The 13,158-nt window shown below is 40.7% G+C and overlaps 1 long non-coding RNA gene and 1 pseudogene across 1 annotated transcript; both read right to left on the reverse strand.

Moving 5' to 3' along the window:
* Window positions 1–212: 212 nt before the first annotated feature.
* On the reverse strand, window positions 213–10,691 carry LOC149044351 (uncharacterized). Its single transcript, XR_016187478.1, has 3 exons — window positions 10,553–10,691; window positions 859–942; window positions 213–344 (listed from the first exon to the last, which is right to left on the reverse strand). It is a non-coding gene; the product is annotated as an uncharacterized LOC149044351 (long non-coding RNA).
* On the reverse strand, window positions 8,570–9,990 carry LOC149044352 (uncharacterized; annotated as a pseudogene).
* Window positions 10,692–13,158: the final 2,467 nt, after the last annotated feature.

The raw sequence follows: 13,158 nt of genomic DNA on the forward strand, positions 1-13,158 counted from the left end.
GTTCATGTTTTGCATCAGTTTTACATCAAGTCATTTGATGTAAGGGCAATTTGTGACGTAAATTAGTACCTTTAATACATTCAAAGTATAAGCGAAGTATTCAAATAAAAATAGTAAAATAACATTTGCAGCTTCACTATAAATATATGAAAATGGATTTTAAGGACTACTATCCTTCCTGTTATGTCACCATTCCACGTGACAAATAGCAAGTTAATTCTCACTTTCTGATAACTGGCCCTTAAATTTCCAGTGTTTCTGCAAAGACCTCATCCGTATAAAATTCCTGTGATTAAAAATCAGCAGAGCTACCACCTAATCCAGAAGTAAAATGCACTCTGAAACTTAAGTATGAATAAAGCACAATTACAAATGAAATTCAATTTTAATTGTCAACCAATACATGTATGCGATTAGGCAGTTATATTATCTAAGCTGATTTTAAAATGTCATATTGCATGGGCCCAAGGGCAATTCTTATGCCATTCAAAATAGAAGTACAATTCATTCTTTACTGCCAAAGGGAACTTGAAATTACTTGACTGTTTATCAAACACAGGTTAACTTTTAGAAAGAATATTCATTCAGGCATTAATCATATGCCAAGCATATCCAGGAAGCCCACTCATAGCCAGACTAAGTGACAATTAATCACCTGAACCAACCAATTGACTTCATGAACATTCTATTCTCAAAATTATACAACAAACATACTGACAAAATCTTATTTGGTTTAAGTTCAAGACAGTAGAACATTTCCACCGACAAAAATATGGTGCTTATTTATTATTGTACTAACCTGAACAAAGTAAGCTTAATCAGAGTTAGAATCTTGGAGAATGATCAGTCCTATTATACCTTAATTTTCTTGGACTGACGGAGACTAAATTGTGATGAATGGTCTTTGGTGATGTGAAGCATCAAAGTTGTACACATCTGCATCTACAAGAGAGAAAGGAGAGTGGTTGAAATACTTGTCTTGCATTCAAGAGGCATTATCAACAAATCAGATGCCACCCTCAACTCATTTGCATTAACCAACTCATGGTCTGGACTGAAATAATCCCTAAAAGAATTCTGAGGAACTTGATCTTGTAAGTAAGACTTAATTACTGTTGCCTCAAGAATATCATACCTTACATGGGGGTCGATATTTGATTGCTTCATCATTGTTAACCTTTTAACTCCCAATAACTAATTGTTAATTCTCTCCTCTAGCTGCTACAAATTTCTTTGTGAATTAGTTCAGAGAATTTGGTGTTGGATCAAGACAACAACTTCAACCTGATAAGTTTGAGGATTCTCATCACCTTTCTGTTGTATAATGTATGGATATTGTTATGGTTTTCCAGTGTGTTGTATGTTGTGTGCTACCATATATGGTTTGCTCATGCGCACGCATGAGGCTTCATTAAACAGTCTTTTACTTACCGAACCGCCATGTTGTTTGGGGTGTGTAGTTCTTAAGTAATACATGACAATTTTGGCGACGAGGATAGGATATTAAGGGACCTTTTTGGCTGCTAAAAGTGAAGACATCCCTAAACTAAATCCACATAACGTCCACGATGGCCAGCGATGCAAATACGGCACCAAATCCAGTTCGTAACATCGGAAAAGTTCAAAAGTTCACTGTGGGAACTGACTTCGAGGCGTATACAGAACAGTTAGGATTCTTCTTCGTGGCCAATGGAGTGACCGACGCGAAACAGAAGAAAGCCATCCTGTTAACCAATCTTCCCACTGAAACGTACCAACTGGCGAAAGATTTGATGGCTCCGACCTTGTTAGGAGAAGATTCTCTCACGTACAACGCAATCGTAGAGCGTCTCCGCGAACAATTGAAGCCACAGAAGTCTGCTTTAGTAGCTAGGTATGAGTTTGACAACCGAGCACGTAACGCAGGAGAAACGGTGAGTCAATATGTTGCTGTTTTGAAACATCTAGCTATGGATTGCAAATTTAACGACGCCATGCGTTTGGAAAGGCTTAGAGATAGACTGGTTTCGGGTATTCGAGATAAGAGAATGATGTCAGAGCTTTTGAAACTTAAGCTTGAGGAACTAACATTTGACATTGCTGTTGCAAAGTGCTTAGCTATTGAGCAATCTTACAAGGATGTTGAAGCTCTCCAGGGGAATAAAGCGTCAGAATCAATCGATTTATTAGCCAAATCAAAGCCAGGCAAGAAGCTTAAATTCAAGAGAGAAGCCAAGCTTTCAGAGAAAAAGGGTTCTTTTTCCCCCAAGAGAACGGGTGATCAAAGTTGCTACCGCTGTTTGGGAATTCATGATCACAAAAGTTGTCCATTCAAGAAAGAAAAATGCCACCACTGTAACAAGACTGGTCACATTGTGAGGGCTTGTAAATCAAAGAAAAAAGAGACACAAGCTTCCCAACCCCCAGTAAATTATGTAGACAGCGATGACGGGGACAGCGATGATTATTTGGCATCCCTTGAGGTTAATAATGTGGGTGACAAGGATCACGTAATATGGGTCAACCCCGAAATACAGGGAAAGGTGGTCAAGATGGAACTAGACACAGGGTCAGCGGTGTCTGTACTTCCATACAAACTATATAAGGAACATTTTAATCATGTCAAACTTTCAAAGAGCCTTGTGACACTTAAGACATACACTGGGCAGAAAATCACACCTAAGGGAGAGATGAGATGTAATGTTAAGTTCAAGGGCCAGGAAAAAGAGTTAAACCTACAAGTTGTTGAGACGCAGGGACCAGCACTGTTTGGGCGTGACTGGCTGTCCAACATTCAACTGAACTGGGGTGAAATCAAAACCCTTAAGCTTAGCAAGACTTCAGAAGGGGGTATGGCACGCAAAGTGGATCAGATACTACAGAAGTACGAGTCTGTATTCTCCGAAAATCTGGGCACACTTAAAGGCTACAAGGCGGATTTGAAGGTCGAGGAAGGCTGCCAGTCCAGCTTTCATAAACCACGCCAAGTGCCATACGCACTCCGCCCCAAAGTAGAAGCAGAATTGACACGCTTAGAGAAGGAAGGTATTCTCTCTAAAGTAGAATACAGTGAATGGGCGACCCCAATTGTCCCGGTAGTCAAGCGAAACGGATCGGTACGAGTTTGTGGCGATTTTAAGGTCTCAGTGAACCCAGTACTTCTTGCAGAACAGTACCCTCTGCCACGTATAGAGGATATTTTTGCAAATTTGGCTGGCGGTAGACATTTCAGCAAGCTTGACCTTCGCCAAGCTTATCACCAGATGGAAGTAACCGAAAGATCCAAGGAACTCCTTACGATTAATACACACAAGGGCCTTTTTCGATACAATCGCTTAGTCTTTGGCATCTCTTCGTCTCCAGCCATTTGGCAGCGTGCCATAGACCAGGTATTACAGGGAATACCTGGGACCCAGTGCATCCTTGATGACATGATTGTCACAGGCAAAACCGATGAAGAACATTTGGAGAACCTGGAGAGTGTACTCAAGCGATTACAAGATGCGGGTCTGAAGGCTAACAAGGAGAAGTGCGAGTTCTTCAAAGATAGAGTTCAGTTTTGTGGGCATGAGATCGATAAGGAAGGTCTACACAAGACACAAGAGAAGATTGAAGCAGTGGTCAGTGCACCAAGACCTGAGAATGTGTCACAGCTTCGCTCATTTTTAGGGCTCGTAAACTATTACAACCGTTTCTTGCCCAATGCGTCTACAGTTCTCCACCCACTTCACCAGTTGTTAGAGCAAAACAACGAATGGCAGTGGACTGAACGGTGCGAGCGAGCGTTCACTGAGGCTAAGCGTATGATTACATCTGAGCAGGTGCTAACGCACTATGACCCAGCATTACCGGTTAGGCTGGCATGTGATGCTTCACCAACTGGCATCGGCGCGGTTCTTTCACACGTCATGTCCGATGGTAGCGAAAGGCCGGTAGCTTTTGCGTCCCGATCGTTGACCAAGACTGAACGACGGTATGCACAGATAGACAAGGAGGCATTGTCCATTGTGTGGGGGGTGAAACGATTTCATGTTTACCTCTATGGGAGACGATTTACGCTCATTACAGACCACAAGCCCCTCACTGCCATCTTCCACCCAGAAAAGGGAGTTCCAGCCATGACTGCTGCAAGGCTTCAGCGATATGCATTGTTCTTGTCTGGGTTCGACTATATCATTGAGTATAAGAGTACAACCAAACACTGCAATGCCGATGGACTGTCGTGGCTCCCTCTCCAGCAGAAAGAGCGAGAAGACTTGGAGGTGGATTCAACAGAGGTGTTCCACGCCTCTCAGTTTGTGCCATTACCTATAACCAGTGAAGCAGTGGCAAGAGAAACACGTCGTGACGTTGTCCTAGCGAGGATACATGATTCTATCGTGAAAGGATGGTCTACTCGTGTGGAGGGAGACAAGCCTTATTACGAGCGACGCAATGAACTGACAGTTCACCAAGGCTGCATCCTATGGGGAATGAGAGTGGTAGTTCCCAATAAGTTACAAAGCAGAGTGTTAGAGGAACTTCATGATGGGCATCTGGGCATGGTCAAAATGAAAGCACTCGCGAGGAGCTACGTATGGTGGCCTAATATCAATGGTCATCTGGAAGAGCTAGCGAAAGGCTGCAGCGGGTGTCAGCAAAACCAGAAGATGCCTGCTAAAACACCACTACATCCGTGGGAGTGGGCCACTACACCATGGCAGCGTATACACATCGACTACGCAGGGCCATTTCAGAACTCGATGTTCTTAGTGGTTGTCGACGCACACACCAAGTGGCCAGAAGTGGTTCCAGTCAAGTCAACTTCTTCAAGTTCGACTATCGAAATTCTACGCGATTTGTTCGCCAGATTTGGAATTCCAGAACAGATAGTCAGTGACAATGGTACACAGTTTGTTTCTGAGGAATTCCAGACATTTGTCAAGTCCAATGGCATCCGCCATATAACTTCAGCACCGTACCATCCAGCGACGAATGGTCTTGCGGAAAGGACAGTACAAACCTTCAAACAGGCTTTGCGTTCCATGCGTCAAAGCCCCAAGCCAGTGAGGGAGAAGTTGGCAAAGTTTCTCATAGCTTACAGGAACACTCCACACTACACCACCGGTGAGAGCCCAGCACAGTTACTCCTGGGAAGACCATTGCGTACTCTCCTAGATTTGGTGAAACCTAACTTAAACCGTAAGATGGTTAACCAACAACACCAGCAGAGCATTAAGGCAGCGATTGACAAGGTTAAACAGTATCGCCAGTTAGAGATTGGTGACTCAGTTATGTCACGGGATTATCGAGGGGATCTGAAGTGGCGTCCAGGGCTGATTGTTAACAAAACAGGTCCGCTGATGTATGAGGTACAGGTGGCACCGGGACTGATCTGGCGCCGACGTATTGATCAGTTGAGACCAACGGCAGTTGGACACACAGTTGAAAGCACTGACGCCGACTGTAGTGTTGAAGTCAGCCAACCTGAAGTGGCCAACACACCACTGACCCCAATTACATCAAGTACTCCAACCACTGAGGGTGGCACAGCTCCAGGAGGTTCCAAAAAAGATCAACCAAAGATGGTTCCTGTTTCCACACCTACGGTACCTGACCCTCCTGATGCTAAACCAGCTACAGTTAGTCCGATGGTCAAAATGCGACAACACCCTCAGAGAGTTCGCAGGGCACCACAGAGGCTTGATCTCTGAACTTTGTTTTATTCTGTTCGTTTTCTTGTTTAAAGGTCGTTCTTACCTTTCGAACTGTGGTTACCGGACACTGTTGGTTTATTTTATGTTTTCCTTGAAATTGTATTTTAGGGCTTGTTTTGAAAACTAGGGACAGATCGTTTTATGTGTGGAGGAATGTTATGGTTTTCCAGTGTGTTGTATGTTGTGTGCTACCATATATGGTTTGCTCATGCGCACGCATGAGGCTTCATTAAACAGTCTTTTACTTACCGAACCGCCATGTTGTTTGGGGTGTGTAGTTCTTAAGTAATACATGACAGATATGATAAGGAGAAGTTACATGTTAGTCACTCCTGGGAGTTTCAGGGTTAAACCTTCCTCTAAACTCAATTGTTGCTGGTGATGCCTTCTAGAAAACCACTTAGGGAAAGCATCCAGAACTCTGGGTCCTGGTTTGATGTTCATAGGTGCATGGATGGTTGATTATCCTTTAGATCTAAAGCAACACTTTTACAAACTCTATACAGCATTAGACAGATCAGAAAATTCCATTCCATACAATTAACAAAAACTGGTCCATGCTTTTGTATCTTTGCACCTTGATTACTGTAATGCACTCCTTTTCAGTCTTCCTCAATATCAACTTGATCCTCCATGTAAAGTTTCGAATGCCACAGCTAGTTATTTTCCAGATTAACAAATTTAACCATATCAAACCATCTCTTGTCAACCTGTACTGGCTTCCACTATCATTCAGAATTGTTTAAATTGCCTTAATTTGCTTTCACACCATTAAACAATCTAACTCAACCCTTCCTTAAATATCTGTTTTCAATTAAACCTGCCTCTGACACAACCTCTTCTGTTCGTTCCAAGGGTCAAATGATTGTGCCTTCACTTAAGCTGCAACTGCTTTATGGAACTTGTTGTCCCTTAATCTATCAGAACTTGCACCAGCCTTGCTACTTTTGAGAAACAAGTTGATCAAAACATATAAAATCTTTGGCAAGGCTTTTGGTAGTAGTTTGTCATTCTGAATGCAATGTTAATATTTACGGATTTTAGCACTATACACTATAAAATTAATTACTATCATTATTAAACTTTCAGGTGCTTGTAGTTTGATCTTGGAAGCACACATACATGCACATGTCTGTAAAGTGATTTTGATTTCTCCCTTTCCTGTACACAATTAAAGGGAATTGGTCAAGGAAACATTAATTCCTAGTTCTATGTCATGCAAGATATTTTGAGCCCCAAGGCACTCTTGTTGACCATAGAGGAGTGTTCATGAAAATATATTAACATTCAAGCAAGCAGATTTAACAGTTTGACTGCTTCTGTCTTAAGATTTAGTGGGAGACAGATGCATAGATGATGTCATCATTAACAATTTTTTGGTCCTTCATTGAATAAAAGAAATAAATTCCAAATTGCTGTGGATGCACAAAGTAGTAGATCACAAATTAAAGGATATCAAAATGTGGTAAGAACGTCAATGACATAGTCAGCTCCGCTTCATGTGCCACTTTTTTGTTTTTATCATATTTTGACATCACCTGTGATCTTTTACATACTGAGCAGATGCACAGAAACATTATAGACAACTTTAAGTGAGTTGAGGCAACTTGGGTAGAATAAGGTGACTTCAGGCAACTTTGAGCAACTTCAGGTAACTCAACACACACACCCACACAGAACAAACAAAACAAAACATTTCTGACAATCACTGAGATCCATGATCCAAACTTTATCACTTCAAGATCCAAAATCTGGGCCCATCAAATTAATGAAAACCACAAATTGCTGCAATTGCAGAATATGCAAATGCACTAAAATTTTGATCTGAATCCAAAATCTGGGCAAAAATACTGCTGATCCCTAGGCCTATTCCTCCCCTCTGCAAGATTAGAATCGTAAAATCAGCAAAAGGGCAACAAGAACTTAAGCAAAGGGAGAGTGCTTGGGGATGTTGAAGATTTACAAGGATTGCACAGATGAACTTCACTCTCTTCCTCCTTGGGTAGCCAAGATTAGCTCAAAAATAACTTTTCCCTGTTTTCTATTCACAGCAATGATGAAATCTGAGAATTAAGACCCAATAGTGAGAAAATTAACTTTAATGAATTATTATTATGAGTAACCTAACCCTTTGAAAATGATCTTGACATATGCTGAAAATTTGATGCCCCTATTTTGAATTTAGCTCAGCAACCCTGCTGCTTACTTGTGGCCCAAAATAGTCCCACTGACCTTTCTTCCATTTCTTGACAAACTCTTTGAACAGAAAAGGAGCTGGAAAAAAGCCACCCTCCATAATCAGGGTAGCTACTATTTGCAAGCCATGCATTACTGTTTACTTGCATACTGAGGTTAATGAGTTGTTTCAAAAATAGTTACTTCCCTTATAAAATATTATAATGCCCCTGGAGTCTAGTTTTGAAGGTTCCTATTGCTTCTTGGAATTTTAAATCCCTGAAGAAATATCCTTATTAGCAGTTCCAGCAGACTCCCTTTGGTGCCCTGAGGAACCATACCATCCCCTTATGGGATGAGAAAATTACCTGTTATAGACTAATTTTTGATAACTTGTTTCATACAATTGATTGATCCTCATTACAAGGCTATTTTTCATAGCAGTTAGGTCCTGGCTGGATGATGAGCCTGAGTGGATGATGACAGCAAGTGAGAAATGAATTCATGTTTGGGAACAAGAAAGAGAAAATTATCCAGTTCCACTTTTGCATATAAAAAATATTTGAAGAAAAAAGCATTATCCTGTTGAGATGATTGATAAAATCTCAAGCATGTTGTTAAAGCAGATATGCAGAACCAAACCCAAATGCAACTTGGTCAATCCCTTTTTCCCAGGCCCCAGGCAGTTTGCTAGTTTTTTAACTATGAGCTCTCATTAGTTCATTGTGATATCTGCGTTTATTCTGATTGGCAGCTACGATTTCATTGGTTTTGGTTTTACAGCACTGAGTCAAATTCACTCTATCACAGTTTTATATTGTTCTCAGGGAGTCTGCAGAGTTTATTCCTGGGGAATAAATTCACCAAGGGCAAGCCTGACAAAGTAAGGTGTTCCTCCAACTCCAACACATTCATTTCAGTCTGGTTGAGCCATTTTCAATCCTTTGTATTGTTACTCATGACTACAAAAGATTGTGCTCTTTGGACTCTTGCACTGTTGGACTCCTTCTATACACAACAACCTGCTGTCCAAATAGCTCAGGGTATAGCAAGATTTATGCCACTTAGGATCACTTTTGAACGAAACAATTCTCCATTTTCTACAAGATAATTTCCAGGGCTAAATTCCGTGGGTCCAGTTAGTAAAAAAAAAGTCCCACGGCAGGCTCGACTTCCACACACATCTGCTGCGTAGCGGTGGATTTTCGTCTCAAAAATCTGCCGAGGTCCGCTGTTAGATGCAACATATTGTGGGATTGTATCAGTGAGGGTGAATATAGCTTTCATGAAATTTATATTGAATGTATTTATGGCAACAGGATTCATGTGCCCCTTGCTGAGAGGCTCTTGTTGTATCACTCTTTTTTCAGGCATTGTTCAAACCAGGAACACCTGGAATAGAGAGGTATTCTAAGTGTTTTGTTACTTGTTTCTGGAGAATTAACCAAAGAAAAGAGAATAGATAAATAAAGAAAAATTTTCAGCTCCATTGTCTGTGCTCTGGGGACACTGGATTGTTGGTGAACAGCAAACAAGTTTTGTGATGAGTTAGTTCTTCTGCTTCTGGCTGCAACCCTGATAACTTAGTTTTCATTGGATAATATACGTCACAGTGAAAGTGGAGTTGGAAGAAAATAGACCTGTTCTGATTTTTCCTGCAGGCTTGGATTCCTTCACGCTTGTAACTTCAATTTTTGATTTTCACTTGGTCGGAAGCACTCTCATGACTCCGACTATGACTCCAAGTACAGTTCCGCCACAGGTGCAAACCAGCCCTGGGTGAAAAAAACAAAGACTTGCAAATATTACAAGAGCATTGCCTGGAGGATTCCTCCAGTTTCTTCTTTTTACATCTCTTCTGCTGTATTTTCCAATGAAGGGTGCTTGCTGTGCAGTCACTTTGTATGCAGGATAAAAGGAGATATTTCTGTCCTAATCAAACAGTGAAATAAAGTAGGGAGCTTGTGCAGATGATGGTAACTCGTGTGACCATGAGTCTCTGGGGGATCCTCAGGAAGTAACTGATGAATTTCTTGTCCCCAACTGATACCCAGAAGACCCTATGGACATCTGTTCCCTGCAAAAAATGGTAACGACCAGGGTGACCAGGCCTTACACTGCCTGCAATGAGGAGCCTCATGATGAGTTTCTTAACATAAAACAAACAAACAAGACTGAAAAATAGTTTCAGTTGAGGAGATGCAGTGATAAGGGTGGGAATATTTCAGTGGTTTTGAAAAGATCTCTGTAAGGAGATTCCATGATGTTACTCCATTCTTTCTTTTTTCATTTTAATGGTACTTTTAATCTTCCTGTTGGGAGACAAGATGGCCTCATGGTAAGCTGACTCCTAGCCAAAATGTCCGTGTTCAAGACCAGGGATCCATTTCTTGAAGGTTCCAGTAATTTAACAGGCCCATAAAGCTGTTCTGTTTTCCTTCATGGTGGGGTTGCAAAATGTTTTTAATACAATAAAACAATCAGCTAAAGAAAGAAAATGGACGGGTTAGGGTGCCTAAACCTGCTTCTCTCAACCGTAGATTCCTATTTCAATATGCTCTCCAGCTGCTACACCACACAATAGCGCTTGCCAGCAGGGTAGACAAAATGCGGGGGAGGGGGAGTGGCTTTATGTTACAAAAAACCCAATAAGTCTCGAGTAGACATGGTAGATGGGCCACTCGGCCTTTTGCAGAATTTACCTTCCATTTATATACTCTCTGGCTTCAGAAACTTGGTTGGATAATGCAAACACTAACAGCACCACAAGAATAATTGAAAATGGCCAAACATCTCCTATGTAAAGCATCGTAGCATGCTGTTAAATGCAGTCAGTTGCAGTTGCTGTCAAAAAAATGGAAAATAATAAATAAAAATAAAGCGGAATAAATCGGTAAACAAGACGAGAGACTGAGTCAGCAGAAGAAGAAACCTGCTGGCTTAAAAACGACAAAAAAAAAAATTATGCTTTTGGCGTGGCGAGCTCAACAAGAAAAATTTTGATTCTAGAAGTGACCAGAAAGTGCAATTACTCACCACTAAATCACAAGCTCTGTAAGTCATTTCTTCAATAATAAAGTTTCTTTCCAAACGATCTTACTTGGTTTCACTGCACGTTGTTTCCGCGTGAAATGAATCTTTTTTAGATATTAAAATGCGCAATACATAACGTATTAGAGGGTTTCTTAAAGGAAAAAAGCTTCTGACTTGGCTCATAGCTTCACGGTAATCGCTGGCATATCTTCAAGATGCAGTCGAAAATTGTTTACATCCGCCATTATGAATCGTTATGCGGATTACCGCTGTACCTTAAGTTCCAGACTCCCTCCCCTGTTATTCCAATTCCCGTTCCCTTTTCAGTTAGGTTTTCACAACATCCAGATTCTATGCAGATTGGAAAAGTAGCTTTCAATCAACAGCTGTTGTTACAACATCCAGACTCTTTGAAGAGAGTTTTTTTGTGTCATAATAAAATTTACCTGACCCTTCATGATGCCCTGTGTTATTGTTCTGACCCTAACTCCTCCTCTAGTTGATTGGCAGTCAAGTTTCTATAGTCCCCCTTTATACTCTGTTGGTGACGTGTGATTCCCACCTCCGTCCCCCCTACACACACGCACACACACTGTCCATATTCCACCCCCATAGTCCTCCGACCCCCCCCCCCCCCTTTTACAGGCGATAAATAATGACGGGTCTAGATCAAATATGGACCTTTTGTATCTCTGTTCACTTCTAAATGTTTGTATCCTTGATAATTCTTATTATTTTTATTCTGAATATAAAAAAATGCATCGGTTGAAAGTGAAAGGGACCTCCGTTTACGATGAATAAACATAAGAATACATTGTCTCGCAGTGCGACTTCCTGCTCTAACAAATGATTTGCAAAAGCTTAAATTTTTAAAGTTTTTAGCCGAATGAAACGTCAATATGTACAATGATACGCAAGTGCAACACAGTGTGAACCTTATAACGTACAAAAGTCAATTTTCATCACAAAAATGTTGTGAAACGACACTGGCAAGCTGGATCTTAATAAATTTATGCATAAAAGTATTTTTCCTTCATATCACGGCTCGGTCACGGGATTCCCCAAGCTTTCATTTATTAATAAATAAAGATAGCTATTTTCATGAAGCATCTGCTTTAACAGATCGAACAAATACTGTTACTGGTTCTGTCCACAAAGGACGATCGAGTAAGATTGTCGAGCGACCACGGGCCGTTCTCGAAGTTAGAAAGTTATGAAAAATTAGTATTCATAAGTCAAAGGTGGGTCTTAAGGTGTCAACACGCCTCCTGAAAGCCTGCGAAGTCTATTTCATTTGTGGGCACTGGGCTCAAATGGGGAAGCGGATTTTATTTTAAATGAATTTCGTAATAGAAGCCTTAAAAAACTGTGTGTTAAACAGTCGAGGGATTAACACAATCAATTGAAAACGACTTAAGATGGGTCTTACAGAGTAAGTCAGAACAAGAGTTAGTCAGCATTGTTACAAATTGCGATCTTACTTGGGTCATGCCTAGATATTTTCGATTTGAAAAACCGCAGACCACCGGTTTCTCGCTTCCTTTTCAGTTCTCTTTTCCTCCGTTTCTGTTCATCTGTTATTCTTTACAGGAATCGATCTGCTTGAATTAAAGACACTTGACGGTCTTGCCGAATGACTTGCATCAAAAAAATCCCACGCACCATCCGCCTACCCTATGATCCATCGATTATATGGTCGGTACACTCCGGAAATGAAATCCTTAAGTTGGTTACAATAAACAAGTACAAAGCAAAAAGTGGCATTTAGCCTCACGTGATGGAAATAACACCGCGTGAGAGAAAATTGGATCAAAGAGATCGATAAAAAAATAATGTAACTTTTCCTAAATACTTACACAGCAAATCAATTGCATCCATTACCTCGTGAAACCAAAAAAAAGATACCATTTACTCAGTCCACTTTCCTATTAATGTTATTGGATTTAAAACTAAAATTGAATTTTAAAAAGTTACAGGCTTTCCATAGCTCAAGAAAAAAACGTGCCTCGCCGGAAATGACATCACCGGAAGTACCCCGTGCATCCAATATGCCTTTAGAAAATGATCTGTGGGTTGATCGCGAAAAGAAGCATTGCTAATGTGTTTAGTTCATTGAAATATAACTTATTAGTGTCTTTGAGATATTTTAATGAAGTTGGATATCATAAAGAGGTTCATTGATAGATTGGAAATTTGCCGCTATTTAAATTAATTGTAATTACCCCGTATAAATAAGCTCACTTCCGGGCACTAAAACACCATATTTGGAAGGAGA

This window comes from Pocillopora damicornis, chromosome 6, assembly GCF_964200805.1.
Source record: "Pocillopora damicornis chromosome 6, jaPocDami1.2, whole genome shotgun sequence".
Taxonomy (NCBI): domain Eukaryota; kingdom Metazoa; phylum Cnidaria; class Anthozoa; order Scleractinia; family Pocilloporidae; genus Pocillopora; species Pocillopora damicornis.